Consider the following 14,758-nt stretch of genomic DNA (forward strand, 5'->3'; position numbering starts at 1 on the left):
TTCGCTTCTCTTAAGAAGTTCAACCTCATTAGAATATATTTTACTATTTTTGAAGACAAAAACCATGGTAGATCGCCTCATAACTTTATGTTATCGCTTTCAGTTGATAGTTGTCCGAGAAAGCAGTAAACGTAAGTTCAAGTTTGGGTCATGTTGATTTCATTTTTTATTACTAATTCTTTTATTTCATATTTCTTTTACGCACTTAAAAAGAAATTATGACAGTTTCTTTCACTGCAGCAGGGAATTTTTATTGTTATTAATAACAAAATAATTTGCGAATGTAATGTATATCATTGGCGATTTCGCTGTTACTGCGTTTGCTACCGGTAAACAAGTAGACCGCTTGCATGTCAAGTAATGTAACTCCTAAACTGGAACTTACCAGGAGAGAACTTTGAACTTGAACTTAACGTCTCATGTAAAATCGCTTATTTACTATCAGCATTCTAAAATAAACTTCATAGTTATATTTTTGGTTGCAACCATAAAAGCAATATGAATTTTTCATGAGATATTCAACTTCAAAGTTCCGTCCTGAAAAATTACCGTTTAACCCTCCTATGGCCTTGGGGTTAATATTACCCCAAGGATCACATTACTTAAATAGTTTCTTTGTATTTTCTTTTCGATTACTCATTATCTTAGTACTCCTCGACCTAGTCTAGTTCTTTACATAACCCAAAAATTAAAAGTTAATTATTTTAAATAACGTTGTTAAATAAATGGTAACACATCAGACCTTGGGGTCATATTAACCTCAATGTCTAATATTATATATTTCCTATTATTCATTATTAATATTACTACTATTATTATTATTGTTATTATTAAACCACCTCAAGACACTAAATTAACTATTATTTAGTCTATCCTTCATGTTTGCATGCATTTATAAGAAATTAATAATTGGGGTAAAATAGATCCCAAGGACGGGTGTGTGTGTAGGTTTAAAGGGCCATAGGAGTGTTAAGACTTACACCACTTGGTATCCAAGTGATCCAAATAATTAAAGCACAATTTATTTTGGAAATTCCTCAAAATGCAATTTTTAAAAATTCTCTTGCTTTCACGGTGTTTTCTGTGCTTTAGTCCCAGACAACAAGCACTAGCACCTTCTAGGGGATTTTAAAAAAATAAGTATACCGCTATAACACTGTGAAAACCATCGTAAACGTATGAGGACCACCCCCATCAGGATTCTGGCGCCTTCATGCCGACCATGCCGCGGTCGGATTGCCGGCGCCGGACGCCGGCGTCTTTCAGCTCGATTTTCGACCGCGATGAATAGTTGCTTTGCCGAGCAGTCGGCAAACAGCCGGAAATGAGCATTAAATGCGCCGGCGCCGACGTCGGAAAGTTGTCTTGCCGAGCAGTCAACAAACAGCCGTAAAGGCGCTGGCGCCGCCGTCGAAAAGAGGCCGGCATAAGCAAGACGGTCGGAAAGAGGCCTTTCAGAATGTTTTGCCGACTCTGACGGTTGGCAATAGTCGGCAAAGAGTCGACAAAGGTAATTTTATGTTACGATTTTCGACCGCTTGCCGCCTCGGCAAAAGGTCGGCAACTTTGAACAAGTAGATCATCGTGCCGCCGCGGACGGGTGCCGGCTGCCTCCGGCGGCCCGCCACCGTCGACGGCGGCAATCCCTCTTTCCGAGCGCGACTTCCTGATGGGGACAAGTCGCGGAAGATCGTTGAGGAGATGCAGCACGTCGAAAATAGACAAGTTGATCGCTAATTGTCTTCGAGAACCTGCACGCTTTCTGCTCAGTAGTACAGAGGAAGAAGCTTCCTTTCCTGGAGAGAGGGAAATTATTTTGGTGATCGCGTGGAAAATATTTTAAAATGTAAGCAAATGACGTAAATTCTATCGCTTGAGTCAGTACAAAATTGACTGTACTCTTATTTAGTATTATAATCATATTCAGTAGCTAGTTAACTTTCTTCAGTCTGTTTTCAAAATGTAAAAGAAAGATTATAATACTAGGATGTTACATCCGGCTTGTAATGCTAGAATACCCGTCAAGAAGAAAAACTTAAATTTATTGTCTAAAAGTGCGTTCTAAGTCAATTTCAAGTAAAATTAAATAGCAAGAAATAAGATATATTTCCTCGGAATTTATTTTTGTGAGTTCGACGCCCATGGTTGCAATTCGTCACAATACATGTTGCAGTAGAACTCAGGGAGTGCCCGCAGGTTAGTTTTAGGGTGCTTGCCTCAACCACGAGATTTTATTTAGATGGTGGAGAATAGTTTTTCATTGAAAATGGAACTTTAATTATACCGTAATGATGATTTTAAAAACGGCAAAAAAGTTACGAAATGGAATAAAATTCAGTCTACAAAGCAAGTAATTTTGGTTTTGTCACCATCAACTCAGGGCTTTTTTATTACCTTCTTTTTTTGGGGGTGGGGGGGGTGGAAGCTGATAACTTTCAGAGAATGGACACCTCTGGTAGAAATACTGAAATATTAATCCTCAATTTTACGGCTCCTTTCCTATTTTGAAATAATTACTTTAAAATATTGGAGTTTTAAAGTTGCATTTATCTCGCCACATCACAATAATTTTAAATCTCCCCATTGCCTGCACTCTAGCGACATCTTTTGGCAAGTTAAGGAGATAGTGATGCGTGTTAACTTCGTGTCGTATTAAGACAGCGTTATGCATAAACTGACATGTTTTTGTGTTATAAATAGGATGCGTGTTCTCATATTTAACTCCAACGCTGAAGTCTTCAAGAGAATGTGGACTCCAGAATGTGCATGACACTTAATTTCGTATTTTAATTTTGATTTTTTCTATTTTTTTCATAATATCTCGTAGAGGGGAGCTAAAGCTAACTAATCGACTCCTATAATATCCTCATAGTTTCGACTTATCTTCATATAACTTTTTTTTTTTAATTAACAGAATAATGAATAGTCTGGTATTATCTGTCAGAAAAGTAAATGTACACCTATTTTTCGAGTCTGGCATTCCTGCGGTCCATCCGTGGAGAGTATGAGAATTAAATCAATCAAATATTTACTGAGGGGCAAAAAGAAAAGTTTAATCTGAATAAGACATTGCAGAGGGGCACAAGCTCTGAATACGAATAGTGCATAGTGTAAATAAAGGACGACACCGAAAGAGAAAGCCAGAAACAGCTGTTAAACTTAGAAAACAGAGTAAAAATTGTCGAAGTGGGAACATAAAACACAAATACAAGAAATACGCCAACAACTCAACGTTCTCTATGCTATGATGTTGGTGTAGTGGTTAAGGTGCTCGATTACAAATGCAAAGGTTGCCGGTTCAAATCCCCATCAAGGACATTTCTCAAAATTTTTGTTGATTATACATACAGCTCATGAGAGGGTAAAAGAGGTCGTATTTAGTTTTTCGTAGCAATTATTATTGGTAATGTTTAGTACTGATAATACTTTTTGTCTTTGCGTATTGCTTTTATTCTTTTCTTCATTTCGAAAGAGAAGAATATCCGAACAAATGCCACCAAAATTTCTCTTATTTTGAATGTAAACGCCATTTGCGATTAGTGAAGAATAAAAATTGAACGTCCCGAAGTAGCTGAAAAAAGAAAAGCATGGAAATGAACCATACTCATGATTACAAAAAATACAATTTCTACATGCCTTACACCTCCCGACCACGTTTCTACGTTAGCAAGTAAGAGGCTTGTGTTTAGGTTAGGTTGGTCAAGACGTTTTGCAAAGGGGCCAGGTTTATCTCTGACGCACCACAGGTGGGAGAAGGGAGCAAAACACTTTTTCTCTCTGTGTGTGTGTGTCTATTTATCTATCTATCTGTATATATATAACGCTATTTGTGAATGCAATAACCAGCCTAATTTTCAGCGGATTGAGACGAAACTTGGCACAAACATTAACTCTTGAAATATCTTGATGCGTTCGTTAACCAGAATAATCAGATGTAAATGTTCAAAATGGCGGCCCTTCAAGCTCTTAAAAAGTTCCAAGAAAACCAAATTTTGCCCATAAATAGGTATTCAGAAAGTTTGAATAACTTTTCCTCTTTTACTGAAATGTTTGTGTGCGAAAGGCGAGGAGCGTTATTTGATTTGCTTTTTAGTAACACTTTGCAATGCATATAAAGGTAGGCAACATTAGTGGTAAGTAAAACAATAATAATAATAATAATAATAATAATAATAATAATAATAATAATAATAAAAAATAATAATAATAATAATAATAATAATAATAATAATAATAATAATAATAATAATAATAATAATAATAATAATAATAATAATAATAATAATAATAATAATAAGTGTTGTTTGTGGCAAGGCAATATCTTCCTCAATTGTTCTTCAAACGTAATGGTTGTAACGCCACATCTCCCTTACAAACAAAATATTAGCAATTTATATCGAGAGAACGGGAAATTGTATAGTGATGGGAGCAACGTTGGACAGTATTTACTCATAGTACTCAGAAAAATAAGCGATTTCAATGCAAAATGAACGAAGAGTTATTGTCATGGGGAGTCATGGGGCCACGGCAGAGCCTCTTTAGGCAAAATGGCGATAACTTATATCGAGAGAACAGGAGGTGATAGTGGGATAGGACCAACGTTCGACACCGTGGATCCATAAGGCGCATCGAAAAAATTCGGGGGGCGGACGCCAGCGAGCCTTACTTATTTCCACATAATAATATAAAATTATATTGTCGAAATACACACACGAGTTAGCTACTAATATTTCATATTATTATTATTATTATTATTATTATTATTATTATTATTATTATTATTATTATTATTATTATTATTATTATCAACAGCGTCTTTTCATTACATGAGCATGTTTGACATGAAACCAAAGAGAAGATCCATCATTCGTAGAAAGAATAAGAATAGCCAGTTACTCTAACTGTGAGCTACAGCGAAAAATACGAAAAAGTGACTACCTATAGCGATAAGGAATAATACTTTCTCTCAAATGGATAAGAAGTCAAGCCAAGATAGATTCGAGTTCGCATGGACGGCGCGAAAAGCCAGTGCTTTGTCCACTTTTTTTAACTGACTCACCGAACATGTTTCAGTAACTTCCTTATTGCTAATTTTACTTGCTTCACTCGTTTAACTTGCTTTTTCTAATAACTTATAACGACATCGACACCAACACAGAAACATAGAGAACAGTTAAAAATCATAAATTCTCTCCCGCCGGGAATCGAACCCGGGACACCATACACTAAAGACGCACGCGCTAGCCACTAGACAAGCAGGGAGGGCATAGCTCAGTCTCTGTGTCGTTAGGGATTACGATCGCTGTATTGCCAGCTGTCACTTCTGTAGGTTGTATAATATGATCACATGTTTGTTCTTTGCTGGAAGAGTTAAACCTACATTCTATGTAAGACATGAGGTATTTAGAACTACATGCTCTTCATATAATGTAATAAAAGGGTCATGCTGGGAATAAGAAAAAGAACATTCCTTGGACAAAACGGAAACTATTGGCATCGAAAATATTTATCTACGAGGCATGCGCAGTAGTATATTTCAGAATAGTTACTGTTCAGTTCAGTAAACGAAGAAAGGGGTATAAAAAAGCAAATATGTCGCGTCAACGAGATCGACCAGTGTTGATAGAGGCGGAAGCAGATGTGTAGTATTCCGACAACTTGGTTAAATTGATAATTGGTTCTTTATTCTGTAGTAGGTCGTATCACAACTTTACGGGAGAGCAGAGAAAGACTTACTGACGCTATTATAGAGTAAGCTTTAGTAACACGATCATATAGACACAAATGGATGTAACTGTGAGTACTACAACTTGGATTTAACGAAAGCCGTTTAGATATTCAGTGGTTTGCAGGGTTGTATAAGACACAATACAATTCTTCATACCTCAGCTTCCAGTAGCTAGATACATGCAATTTCTGGTTAGATACTGAAACTGCTGTCGGATTTTAATACATGACGTATTGCAGGATACAAAATGCTTTGCATTACTTGTTTGTTTGTAGACAGCTACTAGCTTAGTGTTCTGAAAGGTTGTGTATAAACTAGAGATAGGCAATTCCGGAATTATTACTTTTCGGACTTCCGAAAGTAAACCCGGACAAATTCCGGAATTCGGAAAATTCCGATTTTAGAATAATTCCGGAATTCGGAAAAATCCGAAATTTAGAAATTTCTGATTTCGTTAACATTCCGGAATTCGAAAAAATCCTGATTTCTTTCGAAATCCGGAGTTTTTCTCAATTCCGGAGTTTTCTAAATTCCGGATTCTTTCCGAGTTCCGAAATTCTTCTGAATTCCGGAGTTTAACTGAATTCCATAATTTTCCGAAATACGGAAAGTGAAAGTTCCGCTTCCGAAAAATATATTTATTTTGGTTATTATGAATCGTGGCGGAAATAAGTCTTTGACCAGGTAATGGCGACTGCTTTGAAAGAAATGGAGAGTATGAGAATTCATTCTTTTATATTTGTAGTTTCGTGTGGAGAAAAAACAAACTTGTGAACCAACGGTTCAAGAACAACTCAAGTTATTAATGTAAACTTTGCCGACTTCATAAAATACGAAAGACATTTTGAATCGAAGAAATATAACATACAAGTTTGCAAGCGGAGACAAAGAAACCTAACGTAACCAGACTAAAAACGAATCGTTTACCGCGTAGCGATCGCGGTTCAGTGGTCGAGGTGCTTGTGCGAATGCACGCTGTAATTTTTTTTTAACTTTAGAGTTTCTGATTGCGATTGATAATAATAATAGTTATTATTATCTCGTAGAAGATTAAAAGCTAGGAGCTAATTATCGCTCAGGTCATATCATTACAAGCAGAAACGTGACATATGGAAAGAATATTTCGGTTTGGTTTAATGTTGCTCACGAGAAGAGGATTTTCTCATCTCGTTTCTAAAACAAACAAAATAACATGAGAATTAACATTTTACATTCGAGACGGGTCAAGGCTAACTCAAAATTTTCGTCTCTCTTTGGAGATGAGAATCGAGACGAGACGAAAAGTATCGTAAACATTTCATGTCTTGTCTCGATTCTCGAAATAGTGTATGTCCATTCTTTAACTAACAATTGCTCTGCAGACTGAATTTCATAGGCTATTTCGTTACATTCTATTTCAGAGCTCATTGAATTATGCTCTGTGTAGGTATTTTGTAGCAAAGCTTTTATATTTACCTCTGCATATCCTAAAAATTAGTTTATCATATGCCTTACTGTTCCCTGATATTCAGTTATATTTATTACAGTTATTTTCCTTAAAACACACAGTAGAATACTTCCTACATGAAACTTCAATAGAACATTCTAATTTAAAATGTTGGTAGTTGCAGAGGTGTGTCTTGAAGGTACGGAACCCTTTCCCCGAAATCTCTACCTTTAAGTAAGTTTTGCCAAATTTCAGGGCAAGTATAAAACTTTTATTATTATTATTATTATTATTATTATTATTATTATTATTATTATTATTATTATTATTATTATTATTATATCAACACCGTGTATAATCTTTAAAAGATATACGGTTTGTATCTGAATAGTAGAAGCTAATTGACTGTCGATCTCGGCGTCAAGAAGTCTTCAGGAGGCAAGGACATCGGTCACATCTGGGTTTGAGTTCCGAAGGGGCAAGTATTCGGGCTCGAGCCAAAAATTGTTGAAAGTTATAGACTTCAGCCAATAACATTAGATGAACATGTTTGGAACGAACCAATAATGTTTCTGTAATGATATTTCCACCAAAGTGCATGCCGTAGCTAATTTATTCGTTGATCTAGAGACAATTTAGTGCCCATTAATAAATTAAATAACATACAATGGAGTAAAATTACAGAAATAATATCGTATTATACAGTAATTTCGCCGTGCAAGTTCAATATAATAATAATAATAATAATAATAATAATAATAATAATAATAATAATAATAATAATAATAATAATAATAATAATAATAATAATAATAATAATAATAATAAATTTTCATCGGTCCTGCGCGGAAAGTGAGAATTAAATCAATCACATGTTTAGTCAAGGTAAGGAGAAAAGCCTAAACTGAATAAGACATTGAAGCGGGTCACAAGCTGGGAATAAGAATAGTGCATGGTCTAAATAACGGACGACACCGAAAGAGGAATCCAGAAACAGCAGGTAGCGGAGAAGAAAGGGTAGAAATTGTTGAAGTGGAAACATAAAATACAAATACGAATAGGGATGAGCACGAGTTGAGCCAAAATTCGACTCGACTCGAGTTCAATACGAGTCGAGTCAAAGATAATTTTTTTTAGTTGAGTTCCGAGCGGAGTTTAGAAAATTCCGGAATTGAGAAAAACTCCGGATTTCGAAAGAAATCAGGATTTTTTCGAATTCCGGAATGTTAACGAAATCAGAAATTTCTAAATTTTGGATTTTTCCGAATTCCGGAATTATTCCAAAATCGGAATTTTCCGAATTCCGGAATTTGTCCGGGTTTACTTTCGGGAGTCCGAAAAGTAATAATTCCGGAATTGCCTATCTCTAGTTTATACACAACCTTTCAGAACACTAAGCTAGTAGCTGTCTACAAACAAACAAGTAATGCAAAGCATTTTGTATCCTGCAATACGTCATGTATTAAAATCCGACAGCAGTTTCAGTATCTAACCAGAAATTGCATGTATCTAGCTACTGGAAGCTGAGGTATGAAGAATTGTATTGTGTCTTATACAACCCTGCAAACCACTGAATATCTAAACGGCTTTCGTTAAATCCAAGTTGTAGTACTCACAGTTACATCCATTTGTGTCTATATGATCGTGTTACTAAAGCTTACTCTATAATAGCGTCAGTAAGTCTTTCTCTGCTCTCCCGTAAAGTTGTGATACAACCTACTACAGAATAAAGAACCAATTATCAATTTAACCAAGTTGTTGGAATACTACACATCTGCTTCCGCCTCTATCAACACTGGTCGATCTCGTTGACGCGACATATTTGCTTTTTTATACCCCTTTCTTCGTTTACTGAACTGAACAGTAACTATTCTGAAATATACTACTGCGCATGCCTCGTAGATAAATATTTTTGATGCCAATATTTCCCGTTTTGTCCAAGGAATGTTCTTTTTCTTATTCCCAGCATGACCCTTTTATTACATTATATGAAGAGCATGTAGTTCTAAATACCTCATGTCTTACATAGAATGTAGGTTTAACTCTTCCAGCAAAGAACAAACATGTGATCATATTATACAACCTACAGAAGTGATAGCTGGCAATACAGCGATCGTAATCCCTAACGACACAGAGACTGAGCTATGCCCTCCCTGCTTGTCTAGTGGCTAGCGCGTGCGTCTTTAGTGTATGGTGTGCCGGGTTCGATTCCCGGCGGGAGAGAATTTATGATTTTTAACTGTTCTCTAAGTTTCTGTGTTGGTGTCGATGTCGTTATAAGTTATTAGAAAAAGCAAGTTAAACGAGTGAAGCAAGTAAAATTAGCAATAAGGAAGTTACTGAAACATGTTCGGTGAGTCAGTTAAAAAAAGTGGACAAAGCACTGGCTTTTCGCGCCGTCCATGCGAACTCGAATCTATCTTGGCTTGACTCTTATCCATTTGAGAGAAAGTATTATTCCTTATCGCTATAGGTAGTCACTTTTTCGTATTTTTCGCTGTAGCTCACAGTTAGAGTAACTGGCTATTCTTATTCTTTCTACGAATGATGGATCTTCTCTTTGGTTTCATGTCAAACATGCTCATGTAATGAAAAGACGCTGTTGATAATAATAATAATAATAATAATAATAATAATAATAATAATAATAATAATAATAATATGAAATATTAGTAGCTAACTCGTGTGTGTATTTCGACAATATAATTTTATATTATTATGTGGAAATAAGTAAGGCTCGCTGGCGTCCGCCCCCCGAATTTTTTCGATGCGCCTTATGGATCCACGGTGTCGAACGTTGGTCCTATCCCACTATCACCTCCTGTTCTCTCGATATAAGTTATCGCCATTTTGCCTAAAGAGGCTCTGCCGTGGCCCCATGACTCCCCATGACAATAACTCTTCGTTCATTTTGCATTGAAATCGCTTATTTTTCTGAGTACTATGAGTAAATACTGTCCAACGTTGCTCCCATCACTATACAATTTCCCGTTCTCTCGATATAAATTGCTAATATTTTGTTTGTAAGGGAGATGTGGCGTTACAACCATTACGTTTGAAGAACAATTGAGGAAGATATTGCCTTGCCACAAACAACACTTATTATTATTATTATTATTATTATTATTATTATTATTATTATTATTATTATTATTATTATTATTATTATTATTATTATTATTATTATTATTATTATTATTATTATTATTATTATTATTATTATTATTATTATTATTATTATTATTATTATTATTATTATTATTATTATTGTTTTACTTACCACTAATGTTGCCTACCTTTATATGCATTGCAAAGTGTTACTAAAAAGCAAATCAAATAACGCTCCTCGCCTTTCGCACACAAACATTTCAGTAAAAGAGGAAAAGTTATTCAAACTTTCTGAATACCTATTTATGGGCAAAATTTGGTTTTCTTGGAACTTTTTAAGAGCTTGAAGGGCCGCCATTTTGAACATTTACATCTGATTATTCTGGTTAACGAACGCATCAAGATATTTCAAGAGTTAATGTTTGTGCCAAGTTTCGTCTCAATCCGCTGAAAATTAGGCTGGTTATTGCATTCACAAATAGCGTTATATATATACAGATAGATAGATAAATAGACACACACACACAGAGAGAAAAAGTGTTTTGCTCCCTTCTCCCACCTGTGGTGCGTCAGAGATAAACCTGGCCTCTTTGCAAAACGTCTTGACCAACCTAACCTAAACACAAGCCTCTTACTTGCTAACGTAGAAACGTGGTCGGGAGGTGTAAGGCATGTAGAAATTGTATTTTTTGTAATCATGAGTATGGTTCATTTCCATGCTTTTCTTTTTTCAGCTACTTCGGGACGTTCAATTTTTATTCTTCACTAATCGCAAATGGCGTTTACATTCAAAATAAGAGAAATTTTGGTGGCATTTGTTCGGATATTCTTCTCTTTCGAAATGAAGAAAAGAATAAAAGCAATACGCAAAGACAAAAAGTATTATCAGTACTAAACATTACCAATAATAATTGCTACGAAAAACTAAATACGACCTCTTTTACCCTCTCATGAGCTGTATGTATAATCAACAAAAATTTTGAGAAATGTCCTTGATGGGGATTTGAACCGGCAACCTTTACATTTGTAATCCAGCACCTTAACCACTACACCAACATCATAGCATGGAGAACGTTGAGTTGTCGGCGTATTTCTTATATTTGTGTTTTATGTTCCCACTTCGACAATTTTTACTCTGTTTTCTAAGTTTAACAGCTGTTTCTGGCTTTCTCTTTCGGTGTCGTCCTTTATTTACACTATGCACTATTCGTATTCAGAGCTTGTGCCCTTCTGCAATGTCTTATTCAGATTAAACTTTTCTTTTTGCCCCTCAGTAAATATTTGATTGATTTAATTCTCATACTCTCCACGGATGGACCGCAGGAATGCCAGACTCGAAAAATAGGTGTACATTTACTTTTCTGACAGATAATACATTATATAGCGTATATCAAATTTTAAGGCTTGTCAAAGGCAGAAGGCTAGGGTTTCCCTATTTGGGAAGATATAGAAAACCTGGTGAGATGCAAAAATAGGTGGAATGTAACAATTGTTGAGTTGATTTTGAGTTTAACGTCCCTTTCAGCAGCGAGGCTATATGAGATGTGGACCTACTGATTAACGTGAAATCCGAACTACATGAGCTTCCGCCGGGAATCGAAGCCAGGTCTATACGTAACAATTGTGTTCTAAAGTTTTCTGACATTACTGGACTGTTTCTTTCATCTGTACATCCCATTTTGTGAGTCCAGTCTGATTCCATCTACTATCAGAATAAGCAGAATTTATACATTGATTTCATATGAGTGAGACCTTGTTTCGTTAGTAGTCATTTCATATTTTCCCTGGGACGGGGTTTGACAATCTTTGAGTTTAACGTCCCACAAATATGCCCTTTAGGCTAAGGGAGACGGATGATGAAGGTAAGTGAATGCTAATGGAATAGTCAGTGGAATGAAAATGTGGGAAGTAAAGGGAAAACCCCGAGAAAACCCACGGACACGAAGTTCTCCACTACAAATTTATTTGGACGAGGTCGAACAGGAACCCCTCACGCCAAAGATAAGCGTTTTACCACTGAGTGACCGTGCCCCAGGGTGTTTCAATATATAAAGGATCAGGGGCGTCATTTAGGGAGGGCAGAGGAGCAATTGACTCTCTGAGTTTGAGAAATGCATGCTTTTTTATTTTGTATACTAATAAAAACAACTTTTAAACTCTTTTGTCGATGGACAATCTAGCACCCATACCTGACAAAATCTGCAATGGCTCTACTGATGGGGGGGGGCGGTGGCTCAGTGGTAGAGCGTTCACCTCTGGTGCTTCGGGTCCCGGGCTCGATCCCAGCCCCCGCCAAGTTAACCTTGTGGTGGGCAAACACCGTGTGCGTGGATTTTCTCGGGGTTCTCCCGTTTCCCCCCCACTTTCTTCATTCCACCATTTCATTCATCACTCATCATCACCGTCTCCTTTAGCCTAACCGGCATATTCGTGGGTCGTAAAACTCAAAGATTTCATTTCATTTCTCTACTGATCGGGGAGTGAAAAATACCTAGCTGTTAATACATTGGCATCATATATTGGGTATGAAAGGATATGTAGCTCCCGCTAGGAGGACGGAAGATTTCCCTCAAAGCACTAGTTGAAAACATTGCTTCTTGAGAGAGACAGGCAAGAGGGGTGCAGCTAATTCGCGCGCACTATACTTTTGCAGTGTTTTTATGCGAGTAAGATTATAACTTGTGACGAACTTCATAAGAAAAAAAAAAGCTATGCATACAACAAATAGAAGATTGAAAAAAAAAGTTTGGAGATGCTGGGTATCGATCCCAGTACCTCTCGCATGCTAAGCGAGCGCTCTACCATCTGAGCTACATCCCCAGATGCCCATATAGCTCTACAATACTGAATTCATACGATTAGAAACATGCTCTGATTACGTAATGTAAAAGAACTATAGGTTGAATATAAAGTGACCAATAGCCACACCCATCTGATCAAGAGAAAAGTTGTTCTACTTTCCCAGCTTCACAAAAGCCGAAAAACCATGTGAAAACGCCATCTAGTAACAATATATTGAATTAAACGAATAAAGCATTGAATGGATACCAATGGTGTTAAAATGTATAAAAGAAAACCTGTTGGGAGTAAGAATAGGATACAATTCTGAAAGACGTCACACTCCACACATTCTTTTCAAACTTTCACTGTAAACCAGTCAAGCATGACTATACCTACTCCAAGCAGCTATCGGCACATCGGGTACTCATGGTTTAGTGGTTATCACATCCGCCTAACACGCGGAAGGTCCCAGGTTCGATCCCTGGTGAGCACAGCTTTTTTTTTTTCCTGCTGTAGTTACAGTGACTAAGAACTGGAGTCAAGAGAGAAAAAATAGTACATTTGTTATCGTGGTTCATTTAGAGTTTAGCATCTATTTCAGCACCGAGATTGTATAAGGCGTACACCTACAGTTTAACATGGGATCCAAACCTCAAGAACTGTCATCAGCAATCAAATTCGAGTCCCTGCACCGGCAGTTCGTAAGCTAACTACAGGGTGTCCCATAAGAAATGCAACCCAAACTTTAATCGAGTATATTTTTTGAAGTAGGAATGATAGACACATGATTTTTGTGACAAACGTTAGCGTTGTCTATGGAGATGTTTTGAGAATAAAACCAATTAGACAAATCGTAACGCTGAATTTTAATAATTGCTTAAATGACCAGAAATGATATTTTAAAAAAATGCAAAATGCTTATAATCAATTGCGAGGAACAGAAAAATAATTAATCGCGGTAACTCTTAATGTAGATGTTTAGTACGCATCAATATTATCACACGAAAAAAAAAAAAAAACTCCATGTTGTTTTGCAACGTTAACAGTTGTAAAGGCTATTTTTTTCGTATTCAGAAAAAATAAAATAAACTAGCGCATTCTGGCAACAGTGTTCCAGCAAAAATAATATTAGTACCAGAGATAATTACGTACAAACGAAATGCTTGGACACGTTGTGTGCTTTTTTCTCCCTTCTATTTATGTCAATAAATACAAATAAGATCGTCAGTTCCTGGAAATAATCGAGTTGAGTTGAGTTGATTTTAACGTCCCGTTCAGCAGCGAGGCTATATGAGACGTGGACCTACTGATTAACGTGGAATCCGAACCACATGAGCTCCCGCCGGCTGGAAATAATCGAGTTATTCATGCTGTCTCAACATGGTGAAACAGCAACATAGGCCCCTAATTATGGATTTACAAGCCGTTACATTCATTCTGCTGAGTTTTGTAATCGAACAGTGTGAACAAATTGTTTTTTTTTTTTTTCTTTCTTCACATAGATCTATTTGCAACATTAATCCAATCGCCATTTATTATAAATTTTCTGTAAGCTTCCAGGATGAAATTGCTAGGAATGCAATATTCCAATTTCGCCGATCTGTTGGTACACTCACAGACAACAGACAGAAGAAGCAATTAACAGTACCATGGTGTCCTGTAGGTGCGCACTCAGAAATTTGTGTTGGGGGCGCATCAGTAGTAGTCACTATGTC

The 14,758-nt window shown here is 36.4% G+C and overlaps 2 non-coding genes across 2 annotated transcripts; one reads left to right on the forward strand and one right to left on the reverse strand.

Annotated features, from left to right (window-relative positions):
* Positions 1-13,009: 13,009 nt before the first annotated feature.
* On the reverse strand, positions 13,010-13,082 carry TRNAA-AGC (transfer RNA alanine (anticodon AGC)). Its single transcript has one exon. It is a non-coding gene; the product is annotated as a tRNA-Ala (tRNA).
* A 381-nt stretch (positions 13,083-13,463) lies between these two features.
* Positions 13,464-13,536, forward strand: TRNAV-AAC (transfer RNA valine (anticodon AAC)). The gene has a single exon. It is a non-coding gene; the product is annotated as a tRNA-Val (tRNA).
* Positions 13,537-14,758: the final 1,222 nt, after the last annotated feature.

Source organism: Thermobia domestica, chromosome 13 (assembly GCF_964235325.1).
Source record: "Thermobia domestica chromosome 13, izTheDome1.hap1.1, whole genome shotgun sequence".
NCBI classification, from domain to species: Eukaryota; Metazoa; Arthropoda; class Insecta; order Zygentoma; family Lepismatidae; genus Thermobia; species Thermobia domestica.